At 28.7% G+C, this 14621-nt stretch overlaps 16 non-coding genes across 16 annotated transcripts; all 16 read right to left on the bottom strand.

Moving 5' to 3' along the window:
* Positions 1 to 408: 408 nt before the first annotated feature.
* On the bottom strand, positions 409 to 480 carry TRNAC-GCA (transfer RNA cysteine (anticodon GCA)). The gene has a single exon. It is a non-coding gene; the product is annotated as a tRNA-Cys (tRNA).
* Positions 481 to 1352: 872 nt separating this feature from the next.
* On the bottom strand, positions 1353 to 1424 carry TRNAC-GCA (transfer RNA cysteine (anticodon GCA)). Its single transcript has one exon. It is a non-coding gene; the product is annotated as a tRNA-Cys (tRNA).
* Positions 1425 to 2772: 1348 nt separating this feature from the next.
* On the bottom strand, positions 2773 to 2844 carry TRNAC-GCA (transfer RNA cysteine (anticodon GCA)). Its single transcript has one exon. It is a non-coding gene; the product is annotated as a tRNA-Cys (tRNA).
* A 404-nt stretch (positions 2845 to 3248) lies between these two features.
* TRNAC-GCA (transfer RNA cysteine (anticodon GCA)) lies at positions 3249 to 3320 on the bottom strand. Its single transcript has one exon. It is a non-coding gene; the product is annotated as a tRNA-Cys (tRNA).
* Positions 3321 to 3724: 404 nt separating this feature from the next.
* Positions 3725 to 3796, bottom strand: TRNAC-GCA (transfer RNA cysteine (anticodon GCA)). The gene has a single exon. It is a non-coding gene; the product is annotated as a tRNA-Cys (tRNA).
* A 404-nt stretch (positions 3797 to 4200) lies between these two features.
* On the bottom strand, positions 4201 to 4272 carry TRNAC-GCA (transfer RNA cysteine (anticodon GCA)). The gene has a single exon. It is a non-coding gene; the product is annotated as a tRNA-Cys (tRNA).
* A 404-nt stretch (positions 4273 to 4676) lies between these two features.
* On the bottom strand, positions 4677 to 4748 carry TRNAC-GCA (transfer RNA cysteine (anticodon GCA)). The gene has a single exon. It is a non-coding gene; the product is annotated as a tRNA-Cys (tRNA).
* Positions 4749 to 8012: 3264 nt separating this feature from the next.
* On the bottom strand, positions 8013 to 8084 carry TRNAC-GCA (transfer RNA cysteine (anticodon GCA)). The gene has a single exon. It is a non-coding gene; the product is annotated as a tRNA-Cys (tRNA).
* Positions 8085 to 8490: 406 nt separating this feature from the next.
* TRNAC-GCA (transfer RNA cysteine (anticodon GCA)) lies at positions 8491 to 8562 on the bottom strand. The gene has a single exon. It is a non-coding gene; the product is annotated as a tRNA-Cys (tRNA).
* An 876-nt stretch (positions 8563 to 9438) lies between these two features.
* On the bottom strand, positions 9439 to 9510 carry TRNAC-GCA (transfer RNA cysteine (anticodon GCA)). Its single transcript has one exon. It is a non-coding gene; the product is annotated as a tRNA-Cys (tRNA).
* A 405-nt stretch (positions 9511 to 9915) lies between these two features.
* Positions 9916 to 9987, bottom strand: TRNAC-GCA (transfer RNA cysteine (anticodon GCA)). The gene has a single exon. It is a non-coding gene; the product is annotated as a tRNA-Cys (tRNA).
* Positions 9988 to 10391: 404 nt separating this feature from the next.
* TRNAC-GCA (transfer RNA cysteine (anticodon GCA)) lies at positions 10392 to 10463 on the bottom strand. The gene has a single exon. It is a non-coding gene; the product is annotated as a tRNA-Cys (tRNA).
* A 1348-nt stretch (positions 10464 to 11811) lies between these two features.
* On the bottom strand, positions 11812 to 11883 carry TRNAC-GCA (transfer RNA cysteine (anticodon GCA)). The gene has a single exon. It is a non-coding gene; the product is annotated as a tRNA-Cys (tRNA).
* Positions 11884 to 12287: 404 nt separating this feature from the next.
* Positions 12288 to 12359, bottom strand: TRNAC-GCA (transfer RNA cysteine (anticodon GCA)). Its single transcript has one exon. It is a non-coding gene; the product is annotated as a tRNA-Cys (tRNA).
* A 402-nt stretch (positions 12360 to 12761) lies between these two features.
* Positions 12762 to 12833, bottom strand: TRNAC-GCA (transfer RNA cysteine (anticodon GCA)). Its single transcript has one exon. It is a non-coding gene; the product is annotated as a tRNA-Cys (tRNA).
* Positions 12834 to 14184: 1351 nt separating this feature from the next.
* TRNAC-GCA (transfer RNA cysteine (anticodon GCA)) lies at positions 14185 to 14256 on the bottom strand. Its single transcript has one exon. It is a non-coding gene; the product is annotated as a tRNA-Cys (tRNA).
* Between the last annotated feature and the right edge of the window lie 365 nt (positions 14257 to 14621).

Below are 14621 nucleotides of genomic sequence, written 5' to 3'. Positions count from 1 at the left end.
CCCCAAAACTTAAGTAATGCACCCTCTTTTTTTTTTTTTTTTTAAATTACATTAAAGTTATAAGAACTTTACAAAGTTTTACATTGTGATTATTTTTTCTTTCCGATGCATTTTTCTTATCTAAAAATCTTTAATGAATTCAAAAAGTACAGACAAATAATCAGGAATTTTTATTTTACAAGTCAATTCTTAGTTTTAGAGTCTTCCAAAGTGCTAAAAGTATCATCTTATAGATTTTTTACATTGACTTTTTACAGACAACGTTTTTCGACCTTTTAGCTGATTTTTTAAACAGATTTCATATGAAGAAAGCACATCAATATGCATTCAACGTTATATGCCTAAAATGTTTTAATGGATAAACAAGTAATAAAGCTAGAATTATTTGGTTTAAAAAGATTTATCTTCAGGGGGCACTCGGAGTTGAACCAAGGACCTCTTGATCTGCAGTCAAATGCTCTGCCACTGAGCTATACCCCCAAAACTTAAGCAACGCACAATCTTTTTTTTTTAAATTACATTAAAGCTATAAGAACTTTACAAAGTTTTATATTGTGATTATTTTTTCTTTCCGCTGCATTTTTCTTCTTTAAAAATCTTTAATGAATTCAAAATGTACAGACAAATAATCAGGAATTTTTATTTTACAAGTCAATTCTTAGTTTTAGAGTCTTCCAAAGTGCTAAAAGTATCATCTTATAGATTTTTTACATTGACTTTTTTCAGACAACGTTTTTCGACCTTTTGGCTGATTTTTTAAATAGATTTCATATGAAGAAAGCACATCAATATGCATTCAACGTTATATGCCTAAAATGTTTTAATGGATAAACAAGTAATAAAGCAAGAATTATTTGGTTTAAAAAGATTTATCTTCAGGGGGCACTCGGAGTTGAACCAAGAACCTCTTGATCTGCAGTCAAATGCTCTGCCACTGAGATATACCCCCAAAACTTAAGTAATGCACACGCTTTTTTTTTTTTTTTTTAATTACATTAAAGCTATAAGAACTTTACAAAGCTTTACATTGTGATTATTTTATCTTTCCGATGCATTTTTCTTCTCTAAAAATCTTTAATGAATTCAAAAAGTACAGACAAATAATCAGGAATTTTTATTTTACAAGTCAATTCTTAGTTTTAGAGTCTTCCAAAGTGCTAAAAGTATCATCTTATAGATTTTTTACATTGACTTTTTACAGACAACGTTTTTCGACCTTTTGGCTGATTTTTTAAATAGATTTCATATGAAGAAAGCACATCAATATGCATTCAACGTTATATGCCTAAAATGTTTTAATGGATAAACAAGTAATAAAGCTAGAATTATTTGGTTTAAAAAGATTTATCTTCAGGGGGCACTCGGAGTTGAACCAAGGACCTCTTGATCTGCAGTCAAATGCTCTGCCACTGAGCTATACCCCCAAAACTTAAGGAATGCACACTCTTTTTTTTTTTTTTTTTTTATTACATTAAAGCTATAAGAACTTTACAAAGTTTTACATTGTGATTATTTTTTCTTTCCGATGCATTTTTCTTCTTTAAAAATCTTTAATGAATTCAGAAAGTACAGACAAATAATCAGGAATTTTTATTTTACAAGTCAATTCTTAGTTTTAGAGTCTTCCAAAGTGCTAAAAGTATCATCTTATAGATTTTTTACATTGACTTTTTTCAGACAACGTTTTTCGACCTTTTGGCTGATTTTTTAAATAGGTTTCATATGAAGAAAGCACATCAATATGCATTCAACGTTATATGCCTAAAATGTTTTAATGGATAAACAAATAATAAAGCAAGAATTATTTGGTTTAAAAAGATTTATCTTCAGTGGGCACTCGGAGTTGAACCAAGGACCTCTTGATCTGCAGTCAAATGCTCTGCCATTGAGCTATACCCCCAAAACTTAAGTAATGCTCCCTCTTTTTTTTTTTTTTTTTAAATTACATTAAAGCTATAAGAACTTTACAAAGTTTTACATTGTGATTATTTTTTCTTTCCGATGCATTTTTCTTCTCTAAAAATCTTTAATGAATTCAAAAAGTACAGACAAATAATCAGGAATTTTTATTTTACAAGTCAATTCTTAGTTTTAGAGTCTTCCAAAGTGCTAAAAGTATCATCTTATAGATTTTTTACATTGACTTTTTACAGACAACGTTTTTCGACCTTTTGGCTGATTTTTTAAATAGATTTCATATGAAGAAAGCACATCAATATGCATTCAACGTTATATGCCTAAAATGTTTTAATGGATAAACAAGTAATAAAGCTAGAATTATTTGGTTTAAAAAGATTTATCTTCAGGGGGCACTCGGAGGTGAACCAAGGACCTCTTGATCTGCAGTCAAATGCTCTGCCACTGAGCTATACCCCCAAAACTTAAGCAACGCACAATCTTTTTTTTTTAAATTACATTAAAGCTATAAGAACTTTACAAAGTTTTATATTGTGATTATTTTTTCTTTCCGCTGCATTTTTCTTCTTTAAAAATCTTTAATGAATTCAAAAAGTACAGACAAATAATCAGGAATTTTTATTTTACAAGTCAATTCTTAGTTTTAGAGTCTTCCAAAGTGCTAAAAGTATCATCTTATAGATTTTTACATTGACTTTTTTCAGACAACGTTTTTCGACCTTTTGGCTGATTTTTTAAATTGATTTCATATGAAGAAAGCACATCAATATGCATTCAACGTTATATGCCTAAAATGTTTTAATGGATAAACAAGTAATAAAGCAAGAATTATTTGGTTTAAAAAGATTTATCTTCAGGGGGCACTCGGAGTTGAACCAAGAACCTCTTGATCTGCAGTCAAATGCTCTGCCACTGAGCTATACCCCCAAAACTTAAGTAATGCACCCTCTTTTTTTTTTTTTTTTTAAATTACATTAAAGCTATTAGAACTTTACAAAGTTTTACATTGTGATTATTTTTTCTTTCCGATGCATTTTTCTTCTCTAAAAATCTTTAATGAATTCAAAAAGTACAGACAAATAATCAGGAATTTTTATTTTACAAGTCAATTCTTAGTTTTAGAGTCTTCCAAAGTGCTAAAAGTATCATCTTATAGATTTTTTACATTGACTTTTTACAGACAACGTTTTTCGACCTTTTGGCTGATTTTTTAAATAGATTTCATATGAAGAAAGCACATCAATATGCATTCAACGTTATATGCCTAAAATGTTTTAATGGATAAACAAGTAATAAAGCTAGAATTATTTGGTTTAAAAAGATTTATCTTCAGGGGGCACTCGGAGTTGAACCAAGGACCTCTTGATCTGCAGTCAAATGCTCTGCCACTGAGCTATACCCCCAAAACTTAAGGAATGCACACTCTTTTTTTTTTTTTTTTTAAATTACATTAAAGCTATAAGAACTTTACAAAGTTTTACATTGTGATTATTTTTTCTTTCCGATGCATTTTTCTTCTTTAAAAATGTTTAATGAATTCAGAAAGTACAGACAAATAATCAGGAATTTTTATTTTACAAGTCAATTCTTAGTTTTAGAGTCTTCCAAAGTGCTAAAAGTATCATCTTATAGATTTTTTACATTGACTTTTTTCAGACAACGTTTTTCGACCTTTTGGCTGATTTTTTAAATAGGTTTCATATGAAGAAAGCACATCAATATGCATTCAACGTTATATGCCTAAAATGTTTTAATGGATAAACAAATAATAAAGCAAGAATTATTTAGTTTAAAAAGATTTATCTTCAGGGGGCACTCGGAGTTGAACCAAGGACCTCTTGATCTGCAGTCAAATGCTCTGCCATTGAGCTATACCCCCAAAACTTAAGTAATGCACCCTCTTTTTTTTTTTTTTTTTAAATTACATTAAAGCTATAAGAACTTTACAAAGTTTTACATTGTGATTATTTTTTCTTTCCGATGCATTTTTCTTCTCTAAAAATCTTTAATGAATTCAAAAAGTACAGACAAATAATCAGGAATTTTTATTTTACAAGTCAATTCTTAGTTTTAGAGTCTTCCAAAGTGCTAAAAGTATCATCTTATAGATTTTTTACATTGAATATTTTCAGACAACGTTTTTCGACCTTTTGGCTGATTTTTTATATAGATTTCATATGAAGAAAGCACATCAATATGCATTCAACGTTATATGCCTAAAATGTTTTAATGGATAAACAAGTAATAAACCAAGAATTATTTGGTTTAAAAAGATTTATCTTCAGGGGGCACTCGGAGTTGAACCAAGGACCTCTTGATCTGCAGTCAAATGCTCTGCCACTGAGCTATACCCCCAAAACTTAAGTAATGCACCCTCTTTTTTTTTTTTTTTTTAAATTACATTAAAGTTATAAGAACTTTACAAAGTTTTACATTGTGATTATTTTTTCTTTCCGATGCATTTTTCTTATCTAAAAATCTTTAATGAATTCAAAAAGTACAGACAAATAATCAGGAATTTTTATTTTACAAGTCAATTCTTAGTTTTAGAGTCTTCCAAAGTGCTAAAAGTATCATCTTATAGATTTTTTACATTGACTTTTTACAGACAACGTTTTTCGACCTTTTGGCTGATTTTTTAAACAGATTTCATATGAAGAAAGCACATCAATATGCATTCAACGTTATATGCCTAAAATGTTTTAATGGATAAACAAGTAATAAAGCTAGAATTATTTGGTTTAAAAAGATTTATCTTCAGGGGGCACTCGGAGTTGAACCAAGGACCTCTTGATCTGCAGTCAAATGCTCTGCCACTGAGCTATACCCCCAAAACTTAAGCAACGCACCCTCTTTTTTTTTTTTTTTTTTTTTTTAATTACATTAAAGCTATAAGAACTTTACAAAGTTTTACATTGTGATTATTTTTTCTTTCCAATGCATTTTTCTTCTGTAAAAATCTTTAATGAATTCAAAAAGTACAGACAAATAATCAGGAATTTTTATTTTACAAGTCAATTCTTAGTTTTAGAGTCTTCCAAAGTGCTAAAAGTATCATCTTATAGATTTTTTACATTGACTTTTTACAGACAACGTTTTTCGACCTTTTGGCTGATTTTTTAAATAGATTTCATATGAAGAAAGCACATCAATATGCATTCAACGTTATATGCCTAAAATGTTTTAATAGATAAACAAGTAATAAAGCAAGAATTATTTGGTTTAAAAAGATTTATCTTCAGGGGACACTCGGAGTTGAACCAAGGACCTCTTAATATGCAGTCAAATGCTCTGCCACTGAGATATACCCCCAAAACTTAAATAATGCACACTCTTTTTTTTTTTTTTTTTTAAATACATTAAAACTATAAGAACTTTACAAAGCTTTACATTGTGATTATTTTTTCTTTCCGATGCATTTTTCTTCTCTAAAAATCTTTAATGAATTCAAAAAGTACAGACAAATAATCAGGAATTTTTATTTTACAAGTCAATTCTTAGTTTTAGAGTCTTCCAAAGTGCTAAAAGTATCATCTTATAGATTTTTTACATTGACTTTTTACAGACAACGTTTTTCGACCTTTTGGCTGATTTTTTAAATAGATTTCATATGAAGAAAGCACATCAATATGCATTCAACGTTATATGCCTAAAATGTTTTAATGGATAAACAAGTAATAAAGCAAGAATTATTTGGTTTAAAAAGATTTATCTTCAGGGGACACTCGGAGTTGAACCAAGGACCTCTTAATCTGCAGTCAAATGCTCTGCCACTGAGATATACCCCCAAAACTTAAGTAATGCACACTCTTTTTTTTTTTTTTTTTTTAAATACATTAAAACTATAAGAACTTTACAAAGCTTTACATTGTGATTATTTTTTCTTTCCGATGCATTTTTCTTCTCTAAAAATCTTTAATGAATTCAAAAAGTACAGACAAATAATCAGGAATTTTTATTTTACAAGTCAATTCTTAGTTTTAGAGTCTTCCAAAGTGCGAAAAGTATCATCTTATAGATTTTTTACATTGACTTTTTACAGACAACGTTTTTCGACCTTTTGGCTGATTTTTTAAATAGATTTCATATGAAGAAAGCACATCAATATGCATTCAACGTTATATGTCTAAAATGTTTTAATGGATAAACAAGTAATAAAGCAAGAATTATTTGGTTTAAAAAGATTTATCTTCAGGGAACACTCGGAGTTGAACCAAGGACCTCTTAATCTGCAGTCAAATGCTCTACCACTGAGATATACCCCCAAAACTTAAGTAATGCACACGCTTTTTTTTTTTTTTTAAATTACATTAAAGCTATAAGAACTTTACAAAGCTTTACATTGTGATTATTTTATCTTTCCGATGCATTTTTCTTCTGTAAAAATCTTTAATGAATTCAAAAAGTACAGACAAATAATCAGGAATTTTTATTTTACAAGTCAATTCTTAGTTTTAGAGTCTTCCAAAGTGCTAAAAGTATCATCTTATAGATTTTTTACATTGACTTTTTACAGACAACGTTTTTCGACCTTTTGGCTGATTTTTTAAATAGATTTCATATGAAGAAAGCACATCAATATGCATTCAACGTTATATGCCTAAAATGTTTTAATAGATAAACAAGTAATAAAGCAAGAATTATTTGGTTTAAAAAGATTTATCTTCAGGGGACACTCGGAGTTGAACCAAGGACCTCTTAATATGCAGTCAAATGCTCTGCCACTGAGATATACCCCCAAAACTTAAATAATGCACACTCTTTTTTTTTTTTTTTTTTTAAATACATTAAAACTATAAGAACTTTACAAAGCTTTACATTGTGATTATTTTTTCTTTCCGATGCATTTTTCTTCTCTAAAAATCTTTAATGAATTCAAAAAGTACAGACAAATAATCAGGAATTTTTATTTTACAAGTCAATTCTTAGTTTTAGAGTCTTCCAAAGTGCTAAAAGTATCATCTTATAGATTTTTTACATTGACTTTTTACAGACAACGTTTTTCGACCTTTTGGCTGATTTTTTAAATAGATTTCATATGAAGAAAGCACATCAATATGCATTCAACGTTATATGCCTAAAATGTTTTAATGGATAAACAAGTAATAAAGCAAGAATTATTTGGTTTAAAAAGATTTATCTTCAGGGGACACTCGGAGTTGAACCAAGGACCTCTTAATCTGCAGTCAAATGCTCTGCCACTGAGATATACCCCCAAAACTTAAGTAATGCACACTCTTTTTTTTTTTTTTTTTTTAAATACATTAAAACTATAAGAACTTTACAAAGCTTTACATTGTGATTATTTTTTCTTTCCGATGCATTTTTCTTCTCTAAAAATCTTTAATGAATTCAAAAAGTACAGACAAATAATCAGGAATTTTTATTTTACAAGTCAATTCTTAGTTTTAGAGTCTTCCAAAGTGCGAAAAGTATCATCTTATAGATTTTTTACATTGACTTTTTACAGACAACGTTTTTCGACCTTTTGGCTGATTTTTTAAATAGATTTCATATGAAGAAAGCACATCAATATGCATTCAACGTTATATGTCTAAAATGTTTTAATGGATAAACAAGTAATAAAGCAAGAATTATTTGGTTTAAAAAGATTTATCTTCAGGGAACACTCGGAGTTGAACCAAGGACCTCTTAATCTGCAGTCAAATGCTCTACCACTGAGATATACCCCCAAAACTTAAGTAATGCACACGCTTTTTTTTTTTTTTTAAATTACATTAAAGCTATAAGAACTTTACAAAGCTTTACATTGTGATTATTTTATCTTTCCGATGCATTTTTCTTCTCTAAAAATCTTTAATGAATTCAAAAAGTACAGACAAATAATCAGGAATTTTTATTTTACAAGTGAATTCTTAGTTTTAGAGTCTTCCAAAGTGCTAAAAGTATCATCTTATAGATTTTTTACATTGAGTATTTTCAGACAACATTTTTCGACCTTTTGGCTGATTTTTTAAATAGATTTCATATGAAGAAAGCACATCAATATGCATTCAACGTTATATGCCTAAAATGTTTTAATGGATAAACAAGTAATAAAGCAAGAATTATTTGGTTTAAAAAGTTTTATCTTCAGGGGGCACTCGGAGTTGAACCAAGGACCTCTTGATCTGCAGTCAAATGCTCTGCCATTGAGCTATACCCCCAAAACTTAAGTTATGCACCCTCTTTTTTTTTTTTTTTTTTTAAATTACATTAAAGCTATAAGAACTTTACAAAGTTTTACATTGTGATTATTTTTTCTTTCCGATGCATTTTTCTTCTCTAAAAATCTTTAATGAATTCAAAAAGTACAGACAAATAATCAGGAATTTTTATTTTACAAGTCAATTCTTAGTTTTAGAGTCTTCCAAAGTGCTAAAAGTATCATCTTATAGATTTTTTACATTGACTTTTTACAGACAACGTTTTTCGACCTTTTGGCTGATTTTTTAAACAGATTTCATATGAAGAAAGCACATCAATATGCATTCAACGTTATATGCCTAAAATGTTTTAATGGATAAACAAGTAATAAAGCTAGAATTATTTGGTTTAAAAAGATTTATCTTCAGGGGGCACTCGGAGTTGAACCAAGGACCTCTTGATCTGCAGTCAAATGCTTTGCCACTGAGCTATACCCCCAAAACTTAAGCAACGCACACTCTTTTTTTTTTAAATTACATTAAAGCTATAAGAACTTTACAAAGTTTTATATTGTGATTATTTTTTCTTTCCGCTGCATTTTTCTTCTTTAAAAATCTTTAATGAATTCAAAAAGTACAGACAAATAATCAGGAATTTTTATTTTACAAGTCAATTCTTAGTTTTAGAGTCTTCCAAAGTGCTAAAAGTATCATCTTATAGATTTTTTACATTGACTTTTTTCAGACAACGTTTTTCGACCTTTTGGCTGATTTTTTAAATAGATTTCATATGAAGAAAGCACATCAATATGCATTCAACGTTATATGCCTAAAATGTTTTAATGGATAAACAAGTAATAAAGCAAGAATTATTTGGTTTAAAAAGATTTATCTTCAGGGGGCACTCAGAGTTGAACCAAGCACCTCTTGATCTGCAGTCAAATGCTCTGCCACTGAGCTATACCCCCAAAACTTAAGTAATGCACCCTCTTTTTTTTTTTTTTTTTTTTAAATTACATTAAAGCTATTAGAACTTTACAAAGTTTTACATTGTGATTATTTTTTCTTTCCGATGCATTTTTCTTCTCTAAAAATCTTTAATGAATTCAAAAAGTAAAGACAAATAATCTGGAATTTTTATTTTACAAGTCAATTCTTAGTTTTAGAGTCTTCCAAAGTGCTAAAAGTATCATCTTATAGATTTTTTACATTGACTTTTTACAGACAACGTTTTTCGACCTTTTGGCTGATTTTTTAAATAGATTTCATATGAAGAAAGCACATCAATATGCATTCAACGTTATATGCCTAAAATGTTTTAATGGATAAACAAGTAATAAAGCTAGAATTATTTGGTTTAAAAAGGTTTATCTTCAGGGGGCACTCGGAGTTGAACCAAGGACCTCTTGATCTGCAGTCAAATGCTCTGCCACTGAGCTATACCCCCAAAACTTAAGCAATGCACACTCTTTTTTTTTTTTTTTTTTAAATTACATTAAAGCTATAAGAACTTTACAAAGTTTTACATTGTGATTATTTTTTCTTTCCGATGCATTTTTCTTCTTTAAAAATCTTTAATGAATTCAAAAAGTACAGACAAATAATCAGGAATTTTTATTTTACAAGTCAATTCTTAGTTTTAGAGTCTTCCAAAGTGCTAAAAGTATCATCTAATAGATTTTTTACATTGAATATTTTCAGACAACGTTTTTCGACCTTTCGGCTGATTTTTTATATAGATTTCATATGAAGAAAGCACATCAATATGCATTCAACGTTATATGCCTAAAATGTTTTAATGGATAAACAAGTAATAAAGCTAGAATTATTTGGTTTAAAAAGTTTTATCTTCAGGGGGCACTTGGAGTTGAACCAAGGACCTCTTGATCTGCAGTCAAATGCTCTGCCACTGAGCTATACCCCCAAAACTTAAGTAATGCACCCTCTTTTTTTTTTTTTTTTTTAATTACATTAAAGCTATAAGAACTTTACAAAGTTTTACATTGTGATTATTTTTTCTTTCCGATGCATTTTAATTCTCTAAAAATCTTTAATGAATTCAAAAAGTACAGACAAATAATCAGGAATTTTTATTTTACAAGTCAATTCTTAGTTTTAGAGTCTTCCAAAGTGCTAAAAGTATCATCTTATAGATTTTTTACATTGACTTTTTACAGACAACGTTTTTCGACCTTTTGGCTGATTTTTTAAATAGATTTCATATGAAGAAAGCACATCAATATGCATTCAACGTTATATGCCTAAAATGTTTTAATGGATAAACAAGTAATAAAGCTAGAATTATTTGGTTTAAAAAGATTTATCTTCAGGGGGCACTCGGAGTTGAACCAAGGACCTCTTGATCTGCAGTCAAATGCTCTGCCACTGAGCTATATCCCCAAAACTTAAGCAATGCACCCTCTTTTTTTTTTTTTTTTAAATTACATTAAAGCTATAAGAACTTTACAAAGTTTTACATTGTGATTATTTTTTCTTTCCGATGCATTTTTCTTATCTAAAAATCTTTAATGAATTCAAAAAGTACAGACAAATAATCAGGAATTTTTATTTTACAAGTCAATTCTTAGTTTTAGAGTCTTCCAAAGTGCTAAAAGTATCATCTTATAGATTTTTTACATTGACTTTTTACAGACAACGTTTTTCGACCTTTTGGCTGATTTTTTAAATAGATTTCATATGAAGAAAGCACATCAATATGCATTCAACGTTATATGCCTAAAATGTTTTAATGGATAAACAAGTAATAAAGCTAGAATTATTTGGTTTAAAAAGATTTATCTTCAGGGGGCACTTGGAGTTGAACCAAAGACCTCTTAATCTGCAGTCAAATGCTCTGCCACTGAGCTATACCCCCAAAACTTAAGTAATGCACCCTCTTTTTTTTTTTAAATTACATTAAAGCTATAAGAACTTTACAAAGTTTTACATTGTGATTATTTTTTCTTTCCGATGCATTTTTCTTCTCTAAAAATCTTTAATGAATTCAAAAAGTACAGACAAATAATCAGGAATTTTTATTTTACAAGTCAATTCTTAGTTTTAGAGTCTTCCAAAGTGCTAAAAGTATCATCTTATAGATTTTTTACATTGACTTTTTACAGACAACGTTTTTCGACCTTTTGGCTGATTTTTTAAATAGATTTCATATGAAGAAAGCACATCAATATGCATTCAACGTTATATGCCTAAAATGTTTTAATGGATAAACAAGTAATAAAGCTAGAATTATTTGGTTTAAAAAGATTTATCTTCAGGGGGCACTTAGAGTTGAACCAAGGACCTCTTGATCTGCAGTCAAATGCTCTGCCACTGAGCTATACCCCCAAAACTTAAGTAATGCACCCTCTTTTTTTTTTTTTTTTTAATTACATTAAAGCTATAAGAACTTTACAAAGTTTTACATTGTGATTATTTTTTCTTTCCGATGCATTTTTCTTCTTTAAAAATCTTTAATGAATTCAAAAAGTACAGACAAATAATCAGGAATTTTTATTTTACAAGTCAATTCTTAGTTTTAGAGTCTTCCAAAGTGCTAAAAGTATCATCTTATAGATTTTTTACATTGACTTTTTACAGACAACGTTTTTCGACCTTTTGGCTGATTTTTTAAATAGATTTCATATGAAGAAAGCACATCAATATGCATTCAACGTTATATGCCTAAAATGCTTTAATGGATAAACAAATAATAAAGCTAGAATTATTTGGTTTAAAAAGATTTATCTTCAGGGAGCACTCGGAGTCGAACCAAGGACCTCTTGATCTGCAGTCAAAAGCTCTGCCACTGAGCTATACCCCCAAAACTTAAGTAATGCACACTCTTTTTTTTTTTTTTTTTAAATTACATTAAAGCTATAAGAACTTTACAAAGTTTTACATTGTGATTATTTTTTCTATCCGATGCATTTTTCTTCTGTAAAAATCTTTAATGAATTCAAAAAGTACAGACAAATAATCAGGAATTTTTATTTTACAAGTCAATTCTTAGTTTTAGAGTGTTCCAAAGTGCTAAAAGTATCATCTTATAGATTTTTTACATTGACTTTTTACAGACAACGTTTTTCGACCTTTTGGCTGATTTTTTAAATAGATTTCATATGAAGAAAGCACATCAATATGCATTCAACGTTATATGCCTAAAATATTTTAATGGATAAACAAGTAATAAAGCTAGAATTATTTGGTTTAAATAGGTTTATCTTCAGGGGGCACTCGGAGTTGAACCAAGGACCTCTTGATCTGCAGTCAAATGCTCTGCCACTGAGCTATACCCCCAAAACTTATGCAAAGCACACTCTTTTTTTTTTTTTTATAATTACATTAAAGCTATAAGAACTTTACAAAGTTTTACATTGTGATTATTTTTTCTTTCCGATGCATTTTTCTTCTTTAAAAATCTTTAATGAATTCAAAAAGTACAGACAAATAATCAGGAATTTTTATTTTACAAGTCAATTCTTAGTTTTAGAGACTTCCAAAGTGCTAAAAGTATCATCTTATATATTTTTTACATTGACTTTTTTCAGACAACGTTTTTCGACCTTTTGGCTGATTTTTTAAATAGATTTCATATGAAGAAAGCACATCAATATGCATTCAACGTTATATGCCTAAAATGTTTTAATGGATAAACAAGTAATAAAGCAAGAATTATTTGGTTTAAAACGATTTATCTTCAGGGGGCACTCGGAGTTGAACCAAGGACCTCTTGATCTGCAGTCAAATGCTCTGCCACTGAGCTATACCCCCAAAACTTAAGTAATGCACACTCTTTTTTTTTTTTTTTTTAAATTACATTAAAGCTATAAGAACTTTACAAAGTTTTACATTGTGATTATTTTTTCTTTCCGATGCATTTTTCTTCTTTAAAAATCTTTAATGAATTCAAAAAGTACAGACAAATAATCAGTAATTTTTATTTTACAAGTCAATTCTTAGTTTTAGAGTGTTCCAAAGTGCTAAAATTATCATCTTATAGATTTTTTACATTGACTTTTTCAGACGTTTTTTGATCTTTTGGCTGATTTTTTAAATAGATTTCATATGAAGAAAGCACATCAATATGCATTCAACGCTATATGCCTAAAATGTTTTAATGGATAAACAAGTAATAAAGCTAGAATTATTTGGTTTAAAAAGATTTATTTTCAGGGGGCACTCTGAGTTGAACCAAGGACCTCTTGATCTGCAGTCAAATGCTCTGCCTCTGAGCTATACCCCCAAAACTTAAGTAATGCACCCTCTTTTTTTTTTTTTTTTTTAAATTACATTAAAGCTATAAGAACTTTACAAAGTTTTACATTGTGATTATTTTTTCTTTCCGATGCATTTTTCTTCTCTAAAAATCTTTAATGAATTCAAAAAGTACAGACAAATAATCAGGAATTTTTATTTTACAAGTCAATTCTTAGTTTTAGAGTCTTCCAAAGTGCTAAAAGTATCATCTTATAGATTTTTTACATTGACTTTTTACAGACAACGTTTTTCGACCTTTCGGCTGTTTTTTTAAATAGATTTCATATGAAGAAAGCACATCAATATGCATTCAACGTTATATGCCTAAAATGCTTTAATGGATAAACAAATAATAAAGCTAGAATTATTTGGTTTAAAAAGATTTATCTTCAGGGGGCACTCGGAGTTGAACCAAGGACCTCTTGATATGCAGTCAAATGCTCTGCCACTGAGCTATACCCCCAAAACTTAAGTAATGCACCCTCTTTTTTTTTTTTTTTTAATTACATTAAAGCTATAAGAACTTTACAAAGTTTTACATTGTGATTATTTTTTCTTTCCGATGCATTTTTCTTCTCTAAAAATCTTTAATGAATTCAAAAAGTACAAACAAATAATCAGGAATTTTTATTTTACAAGTCAATTCTTAGTTTTAGAGTCTTCCAAAGTGCTAAAAGTATCATCTTATAGATTTTTTACATTGACTTTTTACAGACAACGTTTTTCGACCTTTTGGCTGATTTTTTAAATAGATTTCATATGAAGAAAGCACATCAATATGCATTCAACATTATATGCCTAAAATTTTTTAATGGATAAACAAGTAATAAAGCTAGAATTATTTGGTTTAAAAAGATTTATCTTCAGGGGGCACTCGGAGTTGAACCAAGGACCTCTTAATCTGCAGTCAAATGCTCTGCCACTGAGCTATACCCCCAAAACTTAAGTAATGCACCCTCTTTTTTTTTTTTTTTTTTTTTTAATTACATTAAAGCTATAACAACTTTACAAAGTTTTACATTGTGATTATTTTTTCTTTCCGATGCATTTTTCTTTAAAAATCTTTAATGAATTCAAAAAGTACAGACAAATAATCAGGAATTTTTATTTTACAAGTCAATTCTTAGTTTTAGAGACTTCCAAAGTGCTAAAAGTATCATCTTATATATTTTTTACATTGACTTTTTTCAGACAACGTTTTTCGACCTTTTGGCTGATTTTTTAAATAGATTTCATATGAAGAAAGCACATCAATATGCATTCAACGTTATATGCCTAAAATGTTTTAATGGATAAACAAGT

The sequence above is a fragment of the Phyllobates terribilis genome, unplaced genomic scaffold (assembly GCF_046119375.1).
Source record: "Phyllobates terribilis strain yellow unplaced genomic scaffold, ASM4611937v1 Scaffold_1__5_contigs__length_1240528914, whole genome shotgun sequence".
NCBI lineage: Eukaryota > Metazoa > Chordata > Amphibia > Anura > Dendrobatidae > Phyllobates > Phyllobates terribilis.
This window is presented reverse-complemented; position numbering and strand designations above follow the sequence as displayed.